Source organism: Bombus pyrosoma, linkage group LG11 (assembly GCF_014825855.1).
Source record: "Bombus pyrosoma isolate SC7728 linkage group LG11, ASM1482585v1, whole genome shotgun sequence".
NCBI lineage: Eukaryota > Metazoa > Arthropoda > Insecta > Hymenoptera > Apidae > Bombus > Bombus pyrosoma.
The window spans coordinates 11,170,487-11,192,925 of record NC_057780.1 but is presented as its reverse complement, the minus strand read 5'-3'; the positions used below and the strand labels follow the sequence as shown (position 1 = coordinate 11,192,925).

At 40.0% G+C, this 22,439-nt stretch overlaps 1 protein-coding gene and 1 long non-coding RNA gene across 5 annotated transcripts in view; one reads left to right on the top strand and one right to left on the bottom strand.

Moving 5' to 3' along the window:
* Nucleotides 1–22,439, top strand: part of LOC122572819 — a 33,136-nt gene that overhangs the window by 2,295 nt on the left and 8,402 nt on the right. Inside the window, exon 1 of one of the 4 annotated variants that reach the window (XM_043738313.1) lies at nt 10,505–10,629. The exons of the other annotated variants lie outside the window; for them this stretch is intronic. The gene's annotated coding sequence lies outside the window, so the exon portion shown is untranslated. Of the gene's footprint in view, nt 1–10,504; nt 10,630–22,439 lie in introns of those variants that run through there. 4 annotated transcript variants of the gene reach the window in all.
* On the bottom strand, nt 15,386–18,312 carry LOC122572822. The gene is made up of 2 exons (XR_006318572.1): nt 17,890–18,312; nt 15,386–15,864 (listed from the first exon to the last, which is right to left on the bottom strand). It is a non-coding gene; the product is annotated as an uncharacterized LOC122572822 (long non-coding RNA).

Genomic DNA, 22,439 nt, shown 5'->3' with positions numbered 1-22,439 from the left:
CGAATGCGTTTTATAATACGAGCAACAAGTTTGTGGCATACATTAATTTTTACGAGTGCGCATATCTCCGATTGTCGAGGTATACGCGCATCATGGCGACATTACGCAAACATACTGCGTGATCAGGAAATCGTTTCATATAATCAAGTTCGCTCGATACAGTGAAGTGCGATGAAAGTAATGTTAGGTTGGTTTATATGAAATTCCATTTTTTCAAAGGATACTGTAATCATATGTAATATCTTTATGTAATCATATATCTCTGTATTTATTATGATGCATTAAAGTTAGTTTTTGAAATATTTTATGAACTTTATGAAACTTTATAGAAGTTTCATATGCACTAATCTAATATTCATTAACGTACATGTATATTATGTTTTTATATTTATATCTGAGTCAGATACCAAATTATTTAGAATTGAATTTCTTGTCTCAATTTTGATTATTCGAAGTACTATTCCAAGTATTTATATAATATCATTTATATAATATAATATTGAGTCCTTCGCTGAACGATAACATTATTCACATGGGTAGTTTTCTAATTATTTCTATCAATATATCAATAAGTGACTATCCTCAATTTGTTTGATAGGAAACGAACAAAGAATAGAATATCGATTATTGTCTCAGACATTACAAACTCGCCTATAACGTATTACTCAATATAAATTCGAAATGTAAAGAAATCCTAGATTTTGCACTTTCTAGAAAAGTAATAAATTATATCACGTTTTCTGTGACTTTTAAAAATATCACACAGTCATCAAGTCACAGCATACAAATACGTAACTGGCTGGAGTATAGCGTCTGTTTCATGACGAATACTTGATGAACCAAAATTGTCGTTGGGTCAAGGATTAGCGTCTGATTGAATTATCTTAGCTCACTTTTGTTTTTATATGAGGGACAATAATAATTGAAGCGTACGAATGCAAAGCTGCGATTCCAACCAACGATAGAAAGTTTTCTGATTTTTTGCTTACTTTAATGATATTGTAATAAATTCTAGTCGTAATATTGTTGTTTATCAACCATGAAACCGAAAGTCATGTCTGACGAACCGTTCCGTTATCGGTATCGCAGCAACAGTTCTCTCTGTTTATACATAAGACTTGTCAACCTTCATTTTTACGATTTACTCAGAAATATCCCATACTTCGATAGAAATGACGTCAATAGAAATCTATAAAAGATATCAAAAAGTTATTCATTAAATATATTATTAACAATTTTAAAAATAACTTGACACATGATATGAAAAAAATTGAACTGTATTCACAGATAAATTAAATTCAAGAAAACATAATATATTTTAATTAATTGCAATGTTACAATTTCATCGTGATATTCTTATTCGTAGAGTTTGTTGTACTTGGTTGATTAATGTTTGACCTTTCAAAGGTCAATTGAAAGTGTTTTTGGTGTTATTAAAATTCTTATCCAATCAATGCATATCATCTTATGCTAAAGTTTGTTCTATAAGAATCTATTAGCTTTTGTAGTATGTGCCATAACATTTATATTTTTTATTGGAAATGCAGAAAGAGTTACAGTTGCAAGAAGCATTCTTTTTTATATCATGCGATATTTTCAATTTAATTAAATAAAGTACTCGTTTCCATGAAATGTAAATATCGCTAAATCAAAACGAAATGACTTTTAAATTTTGAGCTTTTAATCCTTTTTCTTAATTACACAAGCAGTACACTAGTCGGTCGAGTGCACGTGAGAGGATAGAATTGAAAATATCAGTAAACTATGCTAGAAAGTTCTTTGCGAATGTGTAGTCATGTTAGCTGTCTAACCATGAAAGAATGTGTGTTACGATATCTCGCGTGATAACGATATATCTACCATCCATTGCTGCATATCAGGGCACCCCTTTTCTACTTTCTTATCCCATAGCTTGTTCCGTAACGGAATTCACGTAAATTCTGTATTTATTCCCATAGCTTTGCTAATTTACGTACTCTCACAATCGTCTCATCCAATATTACACTTTGGTCGACTTTTATTACTCGTTCAAGTGTGATTCTGTCACTTAATTTTTATTTAAAAAATCAATCAACTAATAGTTTTATCTATCAGATTTGCAACATGAAGTAGTAAATTCAAGGACACGCTGCATGCGTGCTGGGTGATTACAAAAGCAGTCTACGTCAAACTTCTAAAAAAAAAACTGAACTTCTCAATTAAATTTCTTCTTCATATCTACAACCAAACAACATTTATCGAAAGAACCAATCGTATATATTTCACTAAAAAAAAAATAGTTATGTGAGAATGTAAACGTAAGATGAACTGGAATTCATTGCTTTAGCAACGTCGCTCCGCGTCGTTCTCTTTTCTTCTTTTTTCTCCCAATAGTTTTGGATTTATTATTTTTCATTAACGAACAACCAGAGGACCAGGGGTGGGTGGGTGAGAGCGTCGAGTGAAAAATGATGAAATGAGAGAGCAGACAAGAGAGGGAGGATCGCGGTAGTAGGGGGAGAGAAACCGGAACGAGAGAGAGATGAAAACAAAGCGGACACAGCCGCCAGGGCAACAATGGCGCATCGACCCGCCAAAACTCGCGCTGATGCGCAGAAACGCGAGCGTTGCGTCTGCTCTGACCGAACAGCATTGCAACTAATCCTTTATATCTCTCGTAGCACGATTATTTTGTCAGCTAGAACGATTTTCCGATAGGACAGATAAATCGAGATAAATCATCTTCGCGAACGAATGGAATACTACGCCGGACGAATGCAGTTGAAAAAAAGAAGCAAACGTCTATTCACCCGATGCGCAAAAGCATGCGCAGTGAGGCTCTTGGAAACGACCGACTCTTGACTAACGTAGTAGCTTCTCTGCAGCTGAATTCCTTTCAAACTGTTCGTTTTTTACCTTTTTTTTCTTTTAATTAAGTTCTTTTTTAAGGCAGAGATTAGTTACTTTTGTTAATTAGAGAACGATAGGAATCTATGGTAGATATACGTTTTAATAAGGACGGATATATTAGTCCGGCTTTGGATATTATGTTGCAATGGTTGTCGGTAGGAATAGGAGAAAGTTATTGCAGTACCGCTGTTTTCGGAATAACATATTAACTGTACTGCTTGGTCTGCAGAACCTAATATGCAGTCTTAAGCGATTCTACAGGAAATGTGCTAGCTTCTTTGCTATCTTACGTTCTCCTTTATTGCTGACTGTTCATATGCTGAACTTCTCAGTTGTAGGATGAAACATTCGAATAATCATCACTGGAAGATGCATGTTGGAGTCATATCAAACGAAAAATATGAATATTGTATGAGAACCAGACATTATTGAATCTACATAAAAATATAAATAGATTCAAGACATATATACAACGTTTATATGACTTTCTAAAATAAATTTTTGTAAGTTTGTAAGATGTTACTCCTGTAACTTGGTTTCTATCGTCAACATCCAAAACAGAATGTACATAAGGTCTAAATTGGAAAGTTCAATTGGATAAGGTTGACGTTCTACGTTCCCCCGTTTAGGTTTCAATCTGGACACGATATAACCTTTGGAAATCAGTCCAGGTGTCCTAGAGGACACTTCGTCCCAGTTCGTTCTCGTGAACGGGGCAGGACTGAGAAGTATGGTCCAGGATGGATGAAGATCAGGTGCCGTGGTTGCCCTGGCAACCGGCATTGATCCCTCCCCTCTTGTTCTACCGTCCTTTTCGTCTCTCCTCCACCACACATTATTGCTCTCTCTCTCTCTCTCTCTCCCCCTTCCCTCACCTATCTCTATCTCTTTACCATTTCTCTCTTTTCAGTGTCGAACACAGAGATACAGATGCATACATAGATTGGAGAAACACAGAAGAGAAAAATCTCTTTTCTTACTCGGTTCTGGCTTACTACACTGCTTCTCCTTTCTTTCCTGCCCCCCTCTCTTCTCTCACTTCATCCCTATTCAACGAATCTCTCGTCTCTGTTTTTTGATTCTTGTTATCTTTGAATCCAGCGTCGATCATTCGTCATCTTGTTCGAAGCTACGAAAAAGACTAAGAGTGACTTTAGGGGTTGAAATGAAGGGGTGGGCTCGAAGAAAGAGGGAAAAAGCGTGTATGGTTTGCCAGAGAGCTATTTAATACGTGATAGTTACAGAATATGTAGTGAGATCGAAGAAATGGTAGACGATACAGATATGGTAAAGTAGAAAATCTCGATCTCTTAAATAGAGCGTTTCCACGTAACCGATATTATTTTCATTGTTGTAGCTACGGCGTAAATACTTGAAGTGTTGGCCAATGGTGAAACCTCTCCTTCTTTTTCTTACTTTTTTTTTGATTTACCTGTTTACGGAGGTGCCAAAAATTATCACTATAAATCCTGTTCATAGGTTTTATCCAATTGTAGATAAAATCTTATTATTACATTTCCTTATGATACACATAACTAAGAAGTATTAGTTTCATTTTTTAATCATGGCATCCATTTCCTACTCTAAGTGTACTAAATGTCCTGTGACTTATGCATGATGATATATATCGAGGTCTTTCCCTCTTCCTTAACCCATTAAGGACCAAAAAGTAAAATAATTTTCATGCGAATAAGGTTATCGATCATCCTAAAATGGCGAACGTCTAAAATCGTCTAAACGTGTCTAGTGTCGCAACTTATTCGGACGATCCAGACATTCCACGAGTGTTTCTTCCACGTTGCAGATTCTTCGGTGAAATATCTTCCCTAATCCTAGTTGAAAGCTATTCATTTTACTTGACCGTTGCTCCATTCTTTCAATGGAGCTTTCCAGGTTTTCTCGTTAACACCAAGTGACGTCCGGAAGAGGACCACGAGTTTGTTTACCGTCATTTGTCCGTTCGGTCCCTTCGGGGTGTAAACGGACGCTGGCCAGTGCAGACCTCATGGTCAGGGGTTAACCTCCCCGCGGTAAAGACAGATTAGGATAGGTTAGGGTTATGAACCACTGGTTAGCCATCAGGTGTGAAGGGCTCTTGATAACATGACTCCCCTTGATCCGACTTTTTCGATTCCAAGATGATGTTTATTCGATCAGTCGCGGGGAGACACGATCGCGAGGAAGCACGTCAACGGGAGTCGTGAATTCCCGTTACAATTAGAATAATCGACGCCACGAACAGATCGATCCCCTATTTCGATTAGGATAATAGGGGTGGTTCAATGAGTATAACACTGAGTTTAACAGGTTATAATATTATATATTTCTAACAGCTTTGTAGAGAAGATAGTTATCCTGGTGCGTAGATATAAGTGAGTAAGTGAATGATTGAAGGGTGTAAACCCGGTAAAGAGATGTTGACTGTTCTAAAGTTGGCGAATCAGTCTAGAGATGTCGACTGATCTGTAGTCGTAGATCCCGTGAAGTCCGGTGACGATGCTGTTGCAAAGAAAAACTCTTGTTCAGTGGTGATCGCCCCACAACTCGTCATTCGCAGATGGAATCCCGGGAAACATGGGAAAACTCAGGTTTCCCAAATTTTTACCTGATGGAGCAATAATCATAAGGAACTTCTTGATCCGAGCATATTTTATGGGACTTAACGGCCTTAACGATAAATTAAAAAGGCCCGTCTTATAACTGTTCCTTCGGATTATTGCCATCCAACTAATTGTGTTGACGTGGCGAGTGGCCGCCTCGACCGAGGGATAGATTCCGGGCTACGCAAGGATTAACCCGACGAAACAGATGGATTGACTGAGATTGAGCCGTGGATTTGTGAACCGCCGCTTTTATCGCACGATGGCTTTCAATCCATGCATTTGTTACTAGACGGTTCAATGTTACCTCATGAAACGGTACTTTTGTTCCTGAATGTTCCTCTCGGTAAGCGCATCTCGTTTTGTGATACGTTTCCTTCCGATTTAACCCTTCGTTGCTGTATCAAAAATGTCGAATGTACCTCAAATATTATATGGATTTGGTAGTAGTTAGAATAAATTTTCATTGGTCAAATTCTAATGATATAATCAAACGAAATGCTCGAAGAATCAAAATGAAATATTGCTTATTAAATATAATGTCGTCGTGTATGCTCAAAGCGTGTTAACTAATTGTAAGTACAACGTACAATCAGAAACGCTTTGTTTTAATAGCTGAAATCAGAGGGTTAACACTCATTTTTTATGAATTTTTATTGGCATTTAGATGAGTTCTATAAATTTCCAATAAATTTAACTATATTAATATATAACTTTTATTTCTATAATACGATGTTACTTTAATTAGTTGAGCTAATAGGACGTTTAGCGAAGACTCAAAACGTTGAACTTGTCGAATTAACCAACGCTCCTCTAGCGCTTGAGCAAACAAGCGGAACAAGCGATGGTCATTAGCGAATTCCACAAATGCAGTTTAATCGTTTATTCTTCAAATCGATCGGATCGAACGGTGGCTTTCGTCCCTTTTTGCGCTCCGTGGAAACCGAAAATGGGGAAAGTGAAGTCTAGCGGAGATCAACCGCGATCCACGGTAAAACTGTGGAATTAGGAATGGTCAGTTCCAGGGGAAATCGAGAGGCCACCTATTACGTTGATTCGTCGTTCAACGCGTTATCACGAACACCAATGGATGTGCTACTGATGCGTGGCGTCCGGACGTCTCGTGAATCCTCAATTTCTACCCCATCCCGTCGTTTCTGGCGCCTTTCCATCCAAACCGAATTATAGGTTTCCGTACACCTCGAGGTAAACATTGAGAGAAAGGGATAATACTGTGAGAGTGGCCGATTCAGAAGTTTTTATTTCCAAGTACATCGTATATTTTTGATTTGTAATCAAGAACCATACGGTAAAGCACGATAAATCCACTTTTGTTGATTTTTTAATTTCGATGGCTACTTAATGGCTAGAAGAGAATATCTTAATATACTTATATAGTTGAGAAACTTGTTAAATCTTAAGATACAAGATACAATATTAGAGATGATTGAGAAATCTATGATATTATGCAACAAACCAATGATATAATATTATGTCAACCAATTGACTTAAATTGTAGTCGTTATTAAAAATTGCGTATCTTAACGTATGACACGTTCCTCGATTCTGAAATGGTAAAATGCAGTAGGAAGAACATGATTGGTAAGGTGGAGCCGATTTGACTTGATCGAGAGTAGGTGGAGACGAAGTTTACATAATAGCACGCATGGCTATATTTATCGTAAAGACTTGTTGTAGAAATGCAAAATATAATCTAAATAACAAGAAACTGTAACGTAATAAAATCTTCGAATTCATCTCGTAACTGTGCTAACTGACTTCAGCAATTTTTAATCCGTATAAATTCTATAAAGGAAACGTTCGTATCTACGAAACAATTTACAAAGTCGCAAGTGGATTGAAGTTGTAGGGTCAAAGACTTAACGTACAATCAAAATATCCGGAACGAATGCTATCGAAAAGATTGCATAAAGTCGTCCACCGGTTCTTTTGATCCAGCTTACACTGGTAAGTGCACGGACACGAAGAACGGTAGCAAAGTTTTCGTAAGTTCTTAGGCGAAGTTTCTATTGGCGTCCCATTCCAATGGAACGTATAGATCCGTTTTTAGTTTCCACCCTTCGCTTTGTCCTTCGTGCGACACAATGCTCGTACGCGTCGCCAGTCTATATGGAAATCCGTTATCGTGTTTCACTTCATGAATTCGAATGTTATGAGAGGCAATGAATTTAACGCTGGAGGACACTTACCACAGAGGGTGGACTTGTCTTCTGTTTTATGTTATCCTGCCACGATATCGTCGAGTATTTGATACTCGTCTCAATTTACAAGTGACTAAATTATACTTTGTAGTTTTGTCTGAGTATACGCTGGACAATACTACTTGTAGCTTAGTGACTTTGGGCTTTTTCTGATATCACTTCAAATTAATAAATGGTAAATTATTGTTCTGTTTTAGTAAATGTTGCTTCCAATTATTAATAGACTGCGGATGTTTATGTATTCGTTAGAAACTTAAATATGTTAAAACGTATATTATGTACGTAACATATAAGAATATATAAAATATCTACATTAGAGTACTCATACTACGATATTTACAGACGACACTATAAGACTTAGGATCTAGTATTTTACAAACATAACAACGAACAAGCGAAAAATGTTAAAAAATAGCAAAAAATATCGAGCAACTGTTCTATTAACTCTGACGATATTTCCAAATTTTATCAAGGCCGTTTCGAAGGTCGATACAGCGAGACGCAGGTGAGGTTATCTCGGAACTGCTGTCTTCCATTTCGTCCCCGTTTCCTCTAAAATTGATGCGGTTTCGACATCGTTCTATCTAACAATGGCCGTTGTGAAACTCTTGCAATGCTCGGCCAGCCAGTCGGACCTAGCAATCTCAGGATGATTTTGCAACAGGCCGCGCTCGTGCGTTCGTTCTACTTGCATTCTACCTTACCGGTCGTCTAGGATACTTTCACGTCCGGCAAAAACCTATCATTCATCGTTTAATTAGCTATTAATAATTCAATTTCCACTTAGAAAAATCGACGTAATTAAATCTTCGAATTAACGTTGGAATTTAACCATTAAAATATCGAGTTTCCGCTGTTGAAATATCACACTTATAGTGCTATCTGCACGTTACAGATCATCTATTTATTGATCTCAGAATGTCAACTAATCGTATTTTCAAGAAATATCTCCGTGTGAAGACCACCAGGACGTTCGCATTTTCTTTTATTTTATGATAGAGTAATTTCAAAGTTCCATACAATGCTACTCACAAAAAATCTTCAATTTATCAACGGTTAAAGACTAATGAAAAAGTGCCTTTCCATCCTAAGATTCCAGCACCGCCGCTAATTGTATTGTCATTAATTCTCCTCATGCCGCGTCTATTTTTGATCAAGCACACGATTCCATACACTTGGTTGCACGTTTTTATCGTTGGTGCACGTGGCACGCGTAAGAAGGTGATCGCAAAGGGGGAAGAAAAGAAGGGACATGGGAAAGTCAGTGGATTTAAGATTGCAGGAGACGGCAGAAGGACGAGTTATTGCAAGTTCCTTCATACGGAGGTAACCGCAATCGCGAAAACTGGGTCAGGCCTGTTTTCTCCTTTGATCACCAAAGTGGTTCGATCACTTTTTTTTTAGTGCATTTTTTCTCGCTCATCTAGATCAAATTGCATTTTCGCCGATTGACAACGACATCGGAGATGACCGGTATTATCGGCATCGGGGACGAAGTTTAATTAGATTTCCCCTTTTATCGCGAATTATCCAACGATCGGAACCCACCCAGGTGGTGGCCTTCCATGGCGGCGGAAAAGTTACGGCCGGATCCACTTGTAGCGTTTTATTGCGTAGAAATTACTTTCCCAACTCTATCTGCAGTAAATTCGGGGCCGGTGCGGATATTCTACGAAAGTTTTCTAAGAAAAATATACTTTCCAATGACTGTACCGAACAAAGTATGCCCTACATTGTCCTGGCTTATTTTCGATCTGTACGACGCTCATAATGATTCATGTACATAGTTGATATAAAAAGCGAACCATAATTGTTGGTATATAATAGTTGATATAAATGCGATCGGTTGTCACCTAATTTATATTAAGTTGATCCAACGTTCAGAACGCAATCTTTGAAATCTGCATCTCGATTAATGCGTGATCCTTGTTCTGCATAAAAAAAGAGTATATTAAGCAACACGGCAAACAATGGGGGAGCTGGCAAACCGCGAAGGTTCATCTGGTTTGTTTTGGCGGCGAATCCGCGGGGTTTTTGCTCGGAGAATGTGCATCCAGTGCGCGTGCCCCGCGAGAATGACGTCATTCTCGTGAAACATTACGAATACCTCACGCTCGCACGTCGCGACGCTAACGAGTTGCAACGACACGTACATACTGGGTGCTCTGCAAGACATTACCTGATTTTAATTGTTATAAATTTCAATCTAAAATCACATAGAAGCGACGATTCAAACCATGTTGTAATATTCAGTACAATTAAGAACTTTTCTTCTTGAAGTAACAGGATTAAACGAGAGTTGGAATAGAAACTTGAAAGAATCTTTCCAATCAAGAGACCAGCGGGTCCTTTGGTGAAGCAATTTCATATTATTTGAATTGATGTGAACGAGGTTTAAGAATGTTGGACATAATGAATCACGTATAGGTATCAAAATGAAGTAATCCCTTCTTATCTTAGAATTATTACGTTTTATTACTAATCAGTGTCCTGCTAACCACCCTATACATGCACATGTATGCGCGTGCGTTGCACGAATTGTGAATGCGCGCGCGTCGACATATGCATGTGCATGTGGCGTGTGTAACGCGAGCTTGACGAGCAGCCACGATATTTTCATTCTTCGTCATCCAGGCCGTGTGTCGTTGGTCCTACTACGTCTACATTCTACATGACGTCAGACCCGACGCTATTCTGGTCCATGAAGAGATGGTCCTACGCCCATCTTGCGATCGCTCGATGAAACGTAGGTCGATCGATCGTGGATGCGTTTCAGAGGCAGCGTTTTCGCTTGGAAAATAGCAGAGTTTTGAAGTATACCGGACGATTCCAGAATCTGGGACGATCTGTATAGGATGCCGCAATTCCAAAGTGAGATACTGGGAAAGCAGTCCTAGATGTCTAACGATATCTTTACTGTAAGTAAGATGCTTGTGTTTTTGCTATATCGTGGGGTCGATTGTGGCAAATTGGCAGTGCGAATTGGGCAGAGAAGAAAGTTTAAAATAAGACGGTATAAATGTTACCTCGAATTAGATGTTTGAAACACGTTGTATTTTGCGATCGTTGATTCTCTGTGGTCCCTATTCTTTCTACGGACCAATTTAACGCTTCAATTATCACATCTATCGATATGACGAGACTTAGATCTTTTGTTTCTGCAATTATTAAAAGCGTGTAACTACTTTTAACACTGTCGACTACTTTTGACACTATTTTTATCGAGACTGAAAGGCGATCATTATATATTTATCTCTTTTGCACCTGCTTCAGAATTAGAAATTAATCACACATAAAATTAAGAAACATTCAGAAAATGAAGTTAATGGATCGAGTCCCTGAATAATTTAATCCTCCTTTTAATCGCAGTTCTCTTGTTAAACTTTCTCAAGCTCCTGAACAACTTTCTCGAAATAGAAACTTTCCCGAACAACTTTCTTGTATCAAGAAAAATGCAAATTTTACATTTTTCCAAAGGGAAAATCATTTTTGGCTAACAGAATCGAGCAAACTATATTGAATACTTGTAGCAATCGAATCACGGGATTAGAACGGGGCAGTGTTGCTAAATTTGCAAGCAGGTAATTTACTTAGCGATCGATCCGCTGCACTTGACGCTTATCGATCCGGCGAATCACAACAGTCGAAAATTTTCCTCGTGTAAATGTGTATATACAACAGGGGAACAACTTTCATTAGGGGTTGGCCTACGGGTTGAGAGTGTTCTCTTAAGTACTGATATAAATCAGGGGTGGACTTAACGAACTTCTCTCTGATATCGACCAATGTATTTACGTTCCATACTTCAAACGCAGCCTCCTATTGAAGATGAAAATTGCACTTCCTTGGAAAATTCTTCGACAAAATGGTACGAGACATGGCTTGAGGAGAAGAATATTCTAGAACATTTATCTTATTCCGCAGAAAGCCCCTCGCATATTTTCTATCATCGTATCGTTGTTTACCCGCGAATGAAAATATTGAATATTAAAAGAAAAATTGAAATAATTGTTTCAAGCAACGGAAGAGTGAATTCTTTTTTTCTGTACACCGTAAACATCCATAAGAACTTCCGGACTCACAAAATTCAGAAGAAACCAAGTATTAGGTCCAATAATTTCATGTCGTTCATCTTTGTGTTAGACGTTATTAGTTTCATTGCAATACCTTCCCGAGCTATTGTAGTACATTTTCTCACAGTGTTGTTAATAGTCTTATATTTGATGCAAGATTAAACTTCAATAGGCAAACCTAAGATAAATAAATTAAGGAGATCAACACTAGAGTACAGTCGTTTGTCTATTCACTAATACCATTGTCTAGCGAGTGCATTGTACTTAATATAAATAAAATAGAGACAAGCTAGTGGCGATGGTCCAGTTCGAATGGTAATCTAATTAAGCAAGAAGGCGGTCGCATATTTCAGACGAAGGTGAAGTTTTTATCGAATAACAGAAGCTTGACGTCTTTCCCCGGCTGTTTTGTTCGATTTTATGTAAGCCTGACGGATATCGGAAATCTTGCAAGCGGCTTCAACCCTGAAGAAGACCCTCGAGGGGCGATCGACACGGGTAAAGCAGTGACGAACAAGTGGATATGGAAAATAGTTATTCCTGTGTACGAGAAATACGACTATACTACGCGTGTTTTCCCACAGAAAAGAAATAGAGATTTGTTAGAAAGAGCCATCTTTAATTAACAAAACTAACTAGAGAGATATAACTTTAAATAATAATTATATAGTGTAACTCTTAGTTAAAATGATTCTAAGAAGCAAATTATTTCTAACTTAAATTTTCTAATTCGAGCATCTGGAACTCAATTTGCCAAACGATCGATGCCAAGATACTTGTAATCATTGGAAGTCTGAAAAGGCACAGAGACAACGGCAAATTGCGACAGATAAGTAGAAAGAACAGAGTCTATTTAAGAAGGGAAGGAGGAAAACGAGGGACGTCTGCGATCGAGGAGGTAAAGACACTGAGCTGGCCTCGCCAGTATGATCCCGTTAACCAGGAGTTCATTTCATGGACTGACTCTTTCGTCGGGGGATGTTGCTTCTTCTTTTTCTTCTTCTTCTTCTTCTTCTTCTTCTTCTTTCATCCTGAGTCTAATGATAAAGGAATAAAAAGATTATACGAACGAATTTTATTATTCCTTAAACATCCTGGTTGGTTTCATAACAAGCGATATTCAGATCATCGCGATCGATGGTCGATGTTATTTTTAACGTTCAATGCTGCTAATACGTATTTCCCTTGCTCGCTTTTCTTGAACGATATATTTCTCGCGGAGCGATTAAAGTTAACCAATTACAATGAACCATTTTCTCGAACTAAATGATCTTCGTTAAGTTAGAATTTTGTTTCATGCCGCTATCGAAGAACTCGAAACAAAAATTACCGTCAAATTTTTCGACATTTCAGATAATGACGTTTTTAAAATTTATTTCCGTATCATGATTCTCTTTTAGGTAGCTGATCTTCTGCACTTGGATACAGAAATATATTGCCTGAAAATGATCTTAAAACAACTACAAGCCGTTCCTGAAAGCTTTTTATATCCTTAGAATAGACTTTAGGTCTATACTTCCTATAAAAAGTCGTGGCTTTTTCAAATAACTTTAGTTAGCCCGTCTGCTTACTTTGCACAGCTGGCTCGACCTTCTGGTGACAGTGGTGACGCGAAATTTCGCTCAAACCGTGCCACATCTTGCGAGATAAACGCTGACATTTAACTCTTTAGAAACAATATGAAGATACTTTACACTGTGTGGTTTCCGTTAGAAACGATAAAAATTCTACTTTGTGTGCAACAAATGAGCACTAATTACGCAATAATTGGAGGAAGCTGTTGCAACAGTCACTTCAAAACGGTCGTCTGCCGACAAGTGCGGCAAAACAATCGGTCGTAACAGGTTGAATGAATCTTTCCTCCGTGAACAGATTAACGAATAAAGTAAGTTTTTTCCTGTCCATGTCTTCCGGTCACTGTGGCCGTCTCTCTTGGAGCTGTCTCAGTCTGTCGAGCATTTGCATGCCCACGTCAATCGACGATGCATGTGTCCGCCGCCCACGATCCACGCTCACATGCACGCGCATATGGTGATGCATCCAGAGTGCATCGGTCGATGGATGATTCGATCACCTTGCAATATCTGTCTGTGATACATGGTTCAGTGGTTTCTGCTTTAGCCTTTTTTCCTCCCCTTTTTTGTGAATTGGCCACGATAGGTCTTTCTGTGAGTTATTGTTTTTGGCATTGAAATTTAGAGTTGTTAAGCGGCTGAAAGGGACTTGTCACGAGAAAAGTTGTAATTGTATCACTTTTTCACGACCCGTTCGATCGATGTCAAAATGTATATTGATTAAATTGATATTTAATTTCTAATATAATAATAAAATTCTTTGTGTCTCCGTCTGCAAAACTTTGCAAGAAATGTTGAGTGAATTGTTAGTAAAAACGTTTCAAAATGTTAGCTTAAACAACGATGTCTGTTAGGTTTCCATTAAAATATAGTAAATTGCAAATTGCATCGCAGTTAAATGTGACTGAAGGGTCCCATATAAGCCCTAATGCTTTGATACGTGAACACGCATGCCGGTATGTATATACACACGCATGTGTAACGCATACATCGGTGGTACGAGAAACCTATAGTCTCGTCTATTGAACCGAGTACAATGAGCGACGGGTATGGCCGCTATACCGGCCAACATAGTGCCAGCTTCGTGTTTAGCTCGTGTTAACGTTCCGTATAATCCGTACCGAGAGCATGGCTTTACAGGAAAATATGGACGTGAGAATGTAATTAGGGAACACTTGTGCGTGAACTTGAATCATAACTGGCCATTAACTCCTTATTTATACAAGACACCGGGACCTTATCACATGGAGTGTTCTAAGCGTTCATTAAGTGTTCATAAACCTTGATTTACTTCTTTGTCGTCTCATTACCAAAACAGTGTCGTCAACGTAACACACTCCTCCTTTTAAAAACTTCATCTTCTCGCATTGAAACATGGTTCTCCTTGCTTTTTTTCGTTAACAAGAAACAAGGACGTCTCTGTGTGTTTTCTTTCATGCCGTGGAATCGTCCTGTGGGAAAGAAACGTGGTTGTTGTTGACCGTCGAAATCCGGCTACTTTCTCTCTTGGTTCCTTTCAAATTTTCACGATTCGTACCCTCGACAAATTGTTGGGTACAACCCGTGCAGCCTGCGCTCTACATAGCAGAATGTGTATGTCGATTGTGTACCACGACACATGTAATAATACTCCATGCCCGTTATCTTCCCACACCTCCTCTCCTCCCTTTCCTCTATCCTCATCCCTCCTCCACCTACGCGTTCGATTTGCAGCACCCATATACGCGCATTCTGTGACTGCAGTCATCGGCTGAGCGCGAGTAGTACGTACTACGAATTGAATGAACGTGTCAGTAATCCTCGTACAGGATGTCCAATCAGCGCACGAGGATATACCATAGCGTTGCGTTTATCGATTTATAATAACACCCTCTGCCTGTATTTCTTGGTTTTCGCGTTAACCGATAGTCCCACTTATCGTGTAGTTCAAACTGCTCGAAACGTAAAAATTGGTACATAAATTTAACAAAAGCGTTCTGAATATTGTTATACTTTTTGCTTTTGAATAGTATAGAATACTATAGATGTATCACTAACAAATTTTATTTAGTCTTTTACATTAGAGGACACATACGATGCAAAGGAAACAACAAATTTATAATAACATAACTGTCGTGGAGTTATTATTAATGGATAATATTATTTTAATTGTACGGAATGTGTTAATACTTATGATCGGTAGTGTAAGTTAAGATGCTGACATAAATTTGGAACATTTCAATGAGTTGCCAATAATGTGGGATATGGTGGTGTATACAAAATTTTGGAAAACGGAGGCGATCAGGCGGAATTCACGATGGTCCCGCAACGGAATCATCTTTGCCGGGAGCAGATAATAGAGATTTAGTATCCTTTGATGCTGGTTCGCGAATCCATCAACGTCCACAGGGCTATGTTTCATCCGCTTGAGCGGTGCTTGGTCCAGAAACTGACGTTGTACGTCTCACATCGCGGAACGTCACCCACACGGAACCGGTAAAAGTTCACGACCACTGCCGCATCGTGCCTGTTGAAACAGTGTCAACGTATTAATCACGATCATTAAAAAAAAGTTTCATTCAGCATCCAGAATTCCTGTTCCGGTTGCACTCGGTCGAACGCGCACTGGCGCAGCTGCGTCGGTTTGTTACGGTGTAGTGCAACGAGTGTGGAGAGTATACGAGAGAAAATACGAGGGTGAAGGAACGAACGGGGTAGAGAACGAGGGAAGAAGGAGAACTAAATAGCGAGAGAGAAAGAAAGAGAGAGAGAGAGAGAGAAAAGTCCATGGTATGTATGCACGTGGACTGCTATAGTGCTACACTGCGGTGGGATCGATTCGGCCGGAGGTAGAACCTCCCACCCCCATTTACAAGTCCCAATATACACCCCCGCAGCTCACCCTCCATCTCTTTCGCACCCTCGCGAAATATCCATAGGTTCGTTCGTCTCTTCGCTACCACCACCCGCCCTCTCTTTTTCCACTCTTGTCCTTTAACATCGTCGTGGTTGTGTTGCTTCTTGTCAGATTTTTTCCTCCCCTTCTTCCTTCTCTTTCTCTGCCTTGTTTCTTCTTTTTTCTCAGAAAACGAAGAGAGAAATACATATATACACATTTGCTGATGGTAACAGCTATGGGTACGCATGAATGTTTGTTGCGACGTAACGATTATTTGACGTTATTAATCGTGCATGCTTCTAAGAGCATTTTTTCTGATTTTTTAATTAAGAATATTAGACGAAGAACGATGATCTTAACGAGCATCGTGGTTCGTCATTCGTTGTTCACTGAATATATTCTTTAGTGCGGTTGCGTTACTGCTCCTCAGATAAAGCCGATCGACACGTTCTATCGATGAAAATTATGGCACTAAAGTTTAGATGCTGAAAAGACTATCGACGAAGATGCGAAACAACCCACGAGACAATGTATCCGGAGCACGCAACAATGGCCGATACGTTACAGTTTATATGGGCACGCGCCCGTACGAGTGGCGCATGTTGTCGTGTGCGACGAATCAGAGTTCCACTTATCAACAAGACGCGAAATGAATGACCGCGCGTGCAACTCACAGTTATTGTGAAGTTCTCGAATAGCTCGCTCGAGTAATTGACGGAATTGAGCTTGGGCGAAGTGTCGATACGTAATCATGATTGATTAGCGTGCCACGATTGATAAAATTAATTGTTGTCCATTGATATCGGCCGTAACACCTTTAATCTTCAAATGTACATCTGACTAAAAATAGAAAAGAAGAAAATTCCTATAATTAGAAGATTAAAGAGAGAGTGAATCAGGGGACGAAAATAGCCTATTAAAAATAATTTCAACCCCCGTGTAACGACCTATAAAACTCCTGGTAGTTAGTATCACAGAGTAACGTCTCGTACTGATTCGAGATTTTTAGTATTAATAGTCCGACGAAGTGTTTACAACGACCAACGCCGCACGACTCTTCTCTCTGTTGTATAGAATGGGAGGGCAGGGTGGGTGGTACATTCCACAGCTTCCAGGGAGGCCACTGAGCGCAGGAGGTTGCATTATATTCCGCTCCCTCGCTCTTATTATGCCAAAGCAACCTACACTACCGAGCGTTTACGTTGTGTAAGAGGCACGCACACATCGACACATAGCGTATGTCTCCGTAGTACGACGTATTCTTCAATCGTGTAGGATGCTAACCCTCTTCACGCACACATCGATTTCGCGATGGTACAATGGGTATATATTTCCGTGAGCACCCGTTTATGCTGGTACACGTAGAAAGCAGCGGTATACGTTACTTCGCTATGTTTCTGAAATATGCGAACGAATATGTATATACGCATCGATTTGTGATTCTGTTTTGCAAGAAGGGGCCATGAGCAAAAGGAATTAGCAACTGGTATACTCGAGTGGGTGGTTTGGTTGCTACGTTTCCCGCGAGTGTTGCGCGTCAGTAGTGCAACACGACACATAGATCGGCGAAGGGAGACGAGAATAAGAAATACATTTTCGACCCTTGAAAAATTCGCTCGATGTGTGTCACGTTCCGCATCAAGGTTCACTTACTTGATTAATGAATACCCACGATATTATTTACTCTGTCGAGCTATCATAATGGTGGTACGTAGACCATTGGCGTCGGTCGTGTGAAACTGTTTTCGTATCCTCAGTTCGCCGCGAGTGGTACGGCCTTGTCTTCCGTTGCCGCGTTGCGCCGTACTACTATACGTCGTATAGTTGCGTGCAGTGTAGTCGGGCCCGCACTATATCTTGCTATAGTGATGCGCCATAGTGACGCGCGCAGAGAGAATATGAGAAAGCGGTACCGGCGAAGCTGGGTAGAAATGGAGATAGAGCAGGAGATGCGATTGAAGAGAGAGAACGAAATGTGGATAGAGATAGATACTACCAGCCTTCGCTATAGAAAGAGACAGATGGTAAAGACTGGCGTGGGTGTAAGCGAGTGAGGGTTAGATGGGGGTAACTGAAAGATCGAGCGAGACACGGATATAAAAGCGTGGAATTTGTGTGAGTATCTTGCGAGAGAGAAGGATAGGTGGTGTTGATAGATCAGGGGAATAGGGGGGAAGAAAGAGGGAGAAATACTACTGATGAGAATGGGGTAGTGAGGAAGAGAGGAAGAGAGGAAGAAAGGAGAGAGAGATAGAGGTATGGATATGAGAGTGTGTACGAAGTACTGGTAGAAAGAGGTAGTGTTCGTGTAGGTCGTGTTCAAAGTTGTGCAGACGTGTAGGTGAAAGAGTGACGGGGTGTAGCGGGGAGAGAATGGAGGGTAGGGGAAAGAGAAAATGAGAGAGTGGGGAGAGAGAGAGAGAGAGCTTCGGACCTTTCCCAGAAAGCAGAAAGCACGACGGAGCAATATCGCAGCGTCTGCCGGTGTTGTAAAACTGCTTTGGTCTCGCGTTTCGCTCGCCCCCACGCCGTTTTAATATGCCTCGTCTCGGTCTCTCGTTCTGCTCCCACCTTGGTTCTTTGCCGCTGTAGAGTTTAGAAAAGCCGGCGGTACCTGGGGCCAAGCCACGTTTTCGGTTCTTTTTCATGAAAATTCGTATCAAGGCCCGATCAAACTGTCCCTTTTGAATGTCTTCACTTGCTGAAAATCTGCATCGTCTCCGACGCGGGGACAAGGGCCACTGACGTTAGGCAATTTTCTACGTGTTGGCTTCCAGTGAAGAGAGTTAATCGAACTCCTGACAGACGGCTTCAAAGAAACTGATGTTTTGTTTAAGACAGCTAAAGGGTCGCGATTCTAAGTATTTAAGAAAAACAATTCAAATATAAGGAAGAAGCGTTGGATATTTCGTATGGTAGTTCATAGTTTTTCTACTTGGTGACTAAACTGCAGATTGGAGAATGTTCCTTCTTTGTCACATTGCACTTACGTACCCTACGCTCAGCGTAAAATTGAGATTTCGCAAATTGGGTGTCCCACTTCTGACACTACATTCTGTGTTGTGTACCAGATAAGAGAATACGAGATCGGATATAGTGTATTTATTCCTCGATGCTAGTTTACACGAAGTACAACTAAATAGAAAATAGCTTAGCAAGTTGTACAGGAGAAACTCAAATTATGAATCAGTGGATTGTCTCCAGAAATTCAAAATCTAGCCCGATCTCCAGTGCAAATTCTGGTAGATATATGTATATATGATATGATATGTATATATGATGTAGGAAAGGGAACGGGTATAATTGATAATCAACTTGCACGAACTCTGCCCTCTGCACTTTAGTCAGATGTTGCTTATAGAAAGCGTCAGAAAAGTGGACTCAGCGTATACATAGAGTTGGATAGGTAAAGCGTAGTTTGATAGACTGGTTGGTCATCCAACAAAACTGTCTTCCCAGATCTCATTAACAATGCAGCTTACGCACCTCCGTGCATAGGCTATGGGTACGAAGCGAATTATTTAGTCGTTAGAGGAAACTTCAACGATGAAACGGGAATAAAAATAACGAAGATTAGATGTTCGATCAGGAAAGCGCTACGATTGCAGCGTCAATCTTTATAACTCATATATGTATGTTCATGGTTTGCCACGCACCTGTTCGTCGCGCGTACGGTTACGAGTCGCGACGTATGTACACTCTAGTGTGCATGAGGATGGGTAAACATCGTTCAGGAGACGTGCAGAATTTCGCGATGTGGCTCAAGAACGCGACCTTGATATTCAATCCAAACGACAACAGAGCACACGGGTGGAAAAGAAATCGAACACGGGCTAACTTCAGCGCTGCTCAATTATGTGCTTACGTAACAAATCGTTCGGTCGTTTGTCGCGATACGTTGAAACGTTTAGCGTCGCGCAACGTGACGTAAAATTTCAATGAAGCTTAATTGAAAGCACACCGGATCGTGTTTCATCTTTTTGGAATAGCGCCGTTCGCGATCGCGTGTAATTAAAGGATTATCCGAGTGACCTTTTCAGTAAATCAGGGCTGTCCTCATATAGTTAGCCTACCCTTCAACGCTTGATTCATTTCCATTCTATCTCATTCAATATCAACGACGTCGCAGTCTGTGCGTCCTATAATTTAGGGAGGAGATAAATATAGACGTGTTTCATCTTAAATATTACAACGAGTACCTTGTTTTGGATATTTTGTATATTTGCACACTGAAATTTTTCGTAAATGCATAAACATTCGCAATCTAGTTATAGCAAAAGCATTAAGAAAATGTTTTGACGTAACATTTATTACGGCATCTGCAAAGTGACGAGTATTGAAGTACTGTGGTAACCGGTCGAGTCTCCGGGTTCCTTTTCTGTAGGTTAATGCAGAGGTGAAAAATTCGTGTGGAAGCCATCGAGAGGAAGGACATATAACGCGAGTGTTAGGCCGCGTAGGGCTGGGAGATCTTTTTCGGTCGATTTTTGATATTTTGTCGCGGCATGAATGTACCATTACTTTCTTGCTGAAAAAAAGAAAAATGAAGAAGGAGGAATAAGAAAAAAAAGAGAGATCGGGGAGGAAAGAAACAGAGAGAAAGACTGAAAGGAGACGAGCACAGGGTTGTCGCTGTACGCCTTCTACTTTCGCAGCGTAGCGACAATTACGGCAGTCGTGCAGCCCCGCGCAAGCGCCACGCTCTCTCGTTCGTTGAACCTCATCCGTGAGAGAAACTCGTCTCTCTGTGTGCGTGTGACAAAGAGAAAGAAAAATATAAATGTGAGAAACGAAGAAAGGCAAGTGAAGCGGAGAAAGAAGGAGAGAGGGCGAGGGAGAGAGCACGAAGAGAGGAAAAAGGAGAAAGATATCGCGAAAGAGAGAGCTGGAGTAGTCGTAGACAATACCGCGCCAATTCTGCGACCAGCGCCACCTATGCAGGACTTTCCACTTTTAAAATGCATTACGTTGGAGCAAGAACCGGAGGATCGTGTTACGCGTATGAATTTTCAAACATCCGGATAGTTGCACGAATATTTAGGTGACGATAAACTGGGTCCTGTTTAACCTTTGTAAAATTAGGTTTGAATAGTAGATTTTTAGTATACGAACCGGTTCGTTGCGCTATTAGAATCGACGCCAGGTCGATGATAAGTAAGCACTTAACCTCGTGCATGACTTTGTTTTCTGGATCGTCGAGTGCACTTTGGCGAATCTGATGGAAAAAGTCGTATGCAAGGGTAATGATAAGAATGATATAGTCACTTGGTGTACACTCGCTTATGTAACGATGGAAACCTGTTTGGTATACCGTGAATATATCTTCTATATCAGTGGTTTTCATGATTGTCGTTTTTGTAAATCGATCTCGACTATTTCACGATTTAAAAACGATCAGTTGTTGTGGTTCTAAACGTGTCGAGACATTATATCACGAGCTATATCGTAGTCCTTCGGACAAACACGGGCATTACCTTGGATGTTTCACGGAGACTGGTCAATCGTTCGGATCGATAATACGCGGCGATTCTTCGCAGTTACACGTGGCCAGATCTTCCTATTTCCTGTTTATAAGCAAGGACTTTTGTATCGGAGGTTTAGAAGAGATATACAGTGGACTAGAGTTCTCTGTAGGTAGGCTCGGAAATGTCGCCGCATACAATGTTACACATGCAAGGGAACTGTAGCCAAGCTTTTCACCGATGATACTCGATAATCGACGACTGTCCGCCAGCAAGTGTAACGAGGTTAATTTAAATAACTGCATCGTCTAACAGTTGAATCGGAACGTGTCTACGACGTACGTTCTCGTGAATTATTTTTCTAATTTTTACTCGTGCGTTTCATAATGAATGTAACATATATACTTCGTTCTTCGTTGAAAAACTCGATCGACTACTTCGATCGTATTCGAAAGCCTACTCGGTAGCTGTACTATTCCACTTTTTATCGTGAACTATGTTTGATGTCCACTTCTTTACCCGTTTAAATTAAAAAAAGAAAAAAGAAGAAGGCTAAAGGCAGTATGTATTTAATCTAGGAAAGTTAATAATACCGATCGTTAATTTTACACGCGTGTGTACGCGTAGGCGTATCCTATAGCTGTGTGTAAGAGTGCGCAGAAAATAGAATTACTCTAGAAAGGCCACGGAATTTCACCGATGTAATCAATGAGCGGTCTCGTTCGAAAAACTCTATCACTC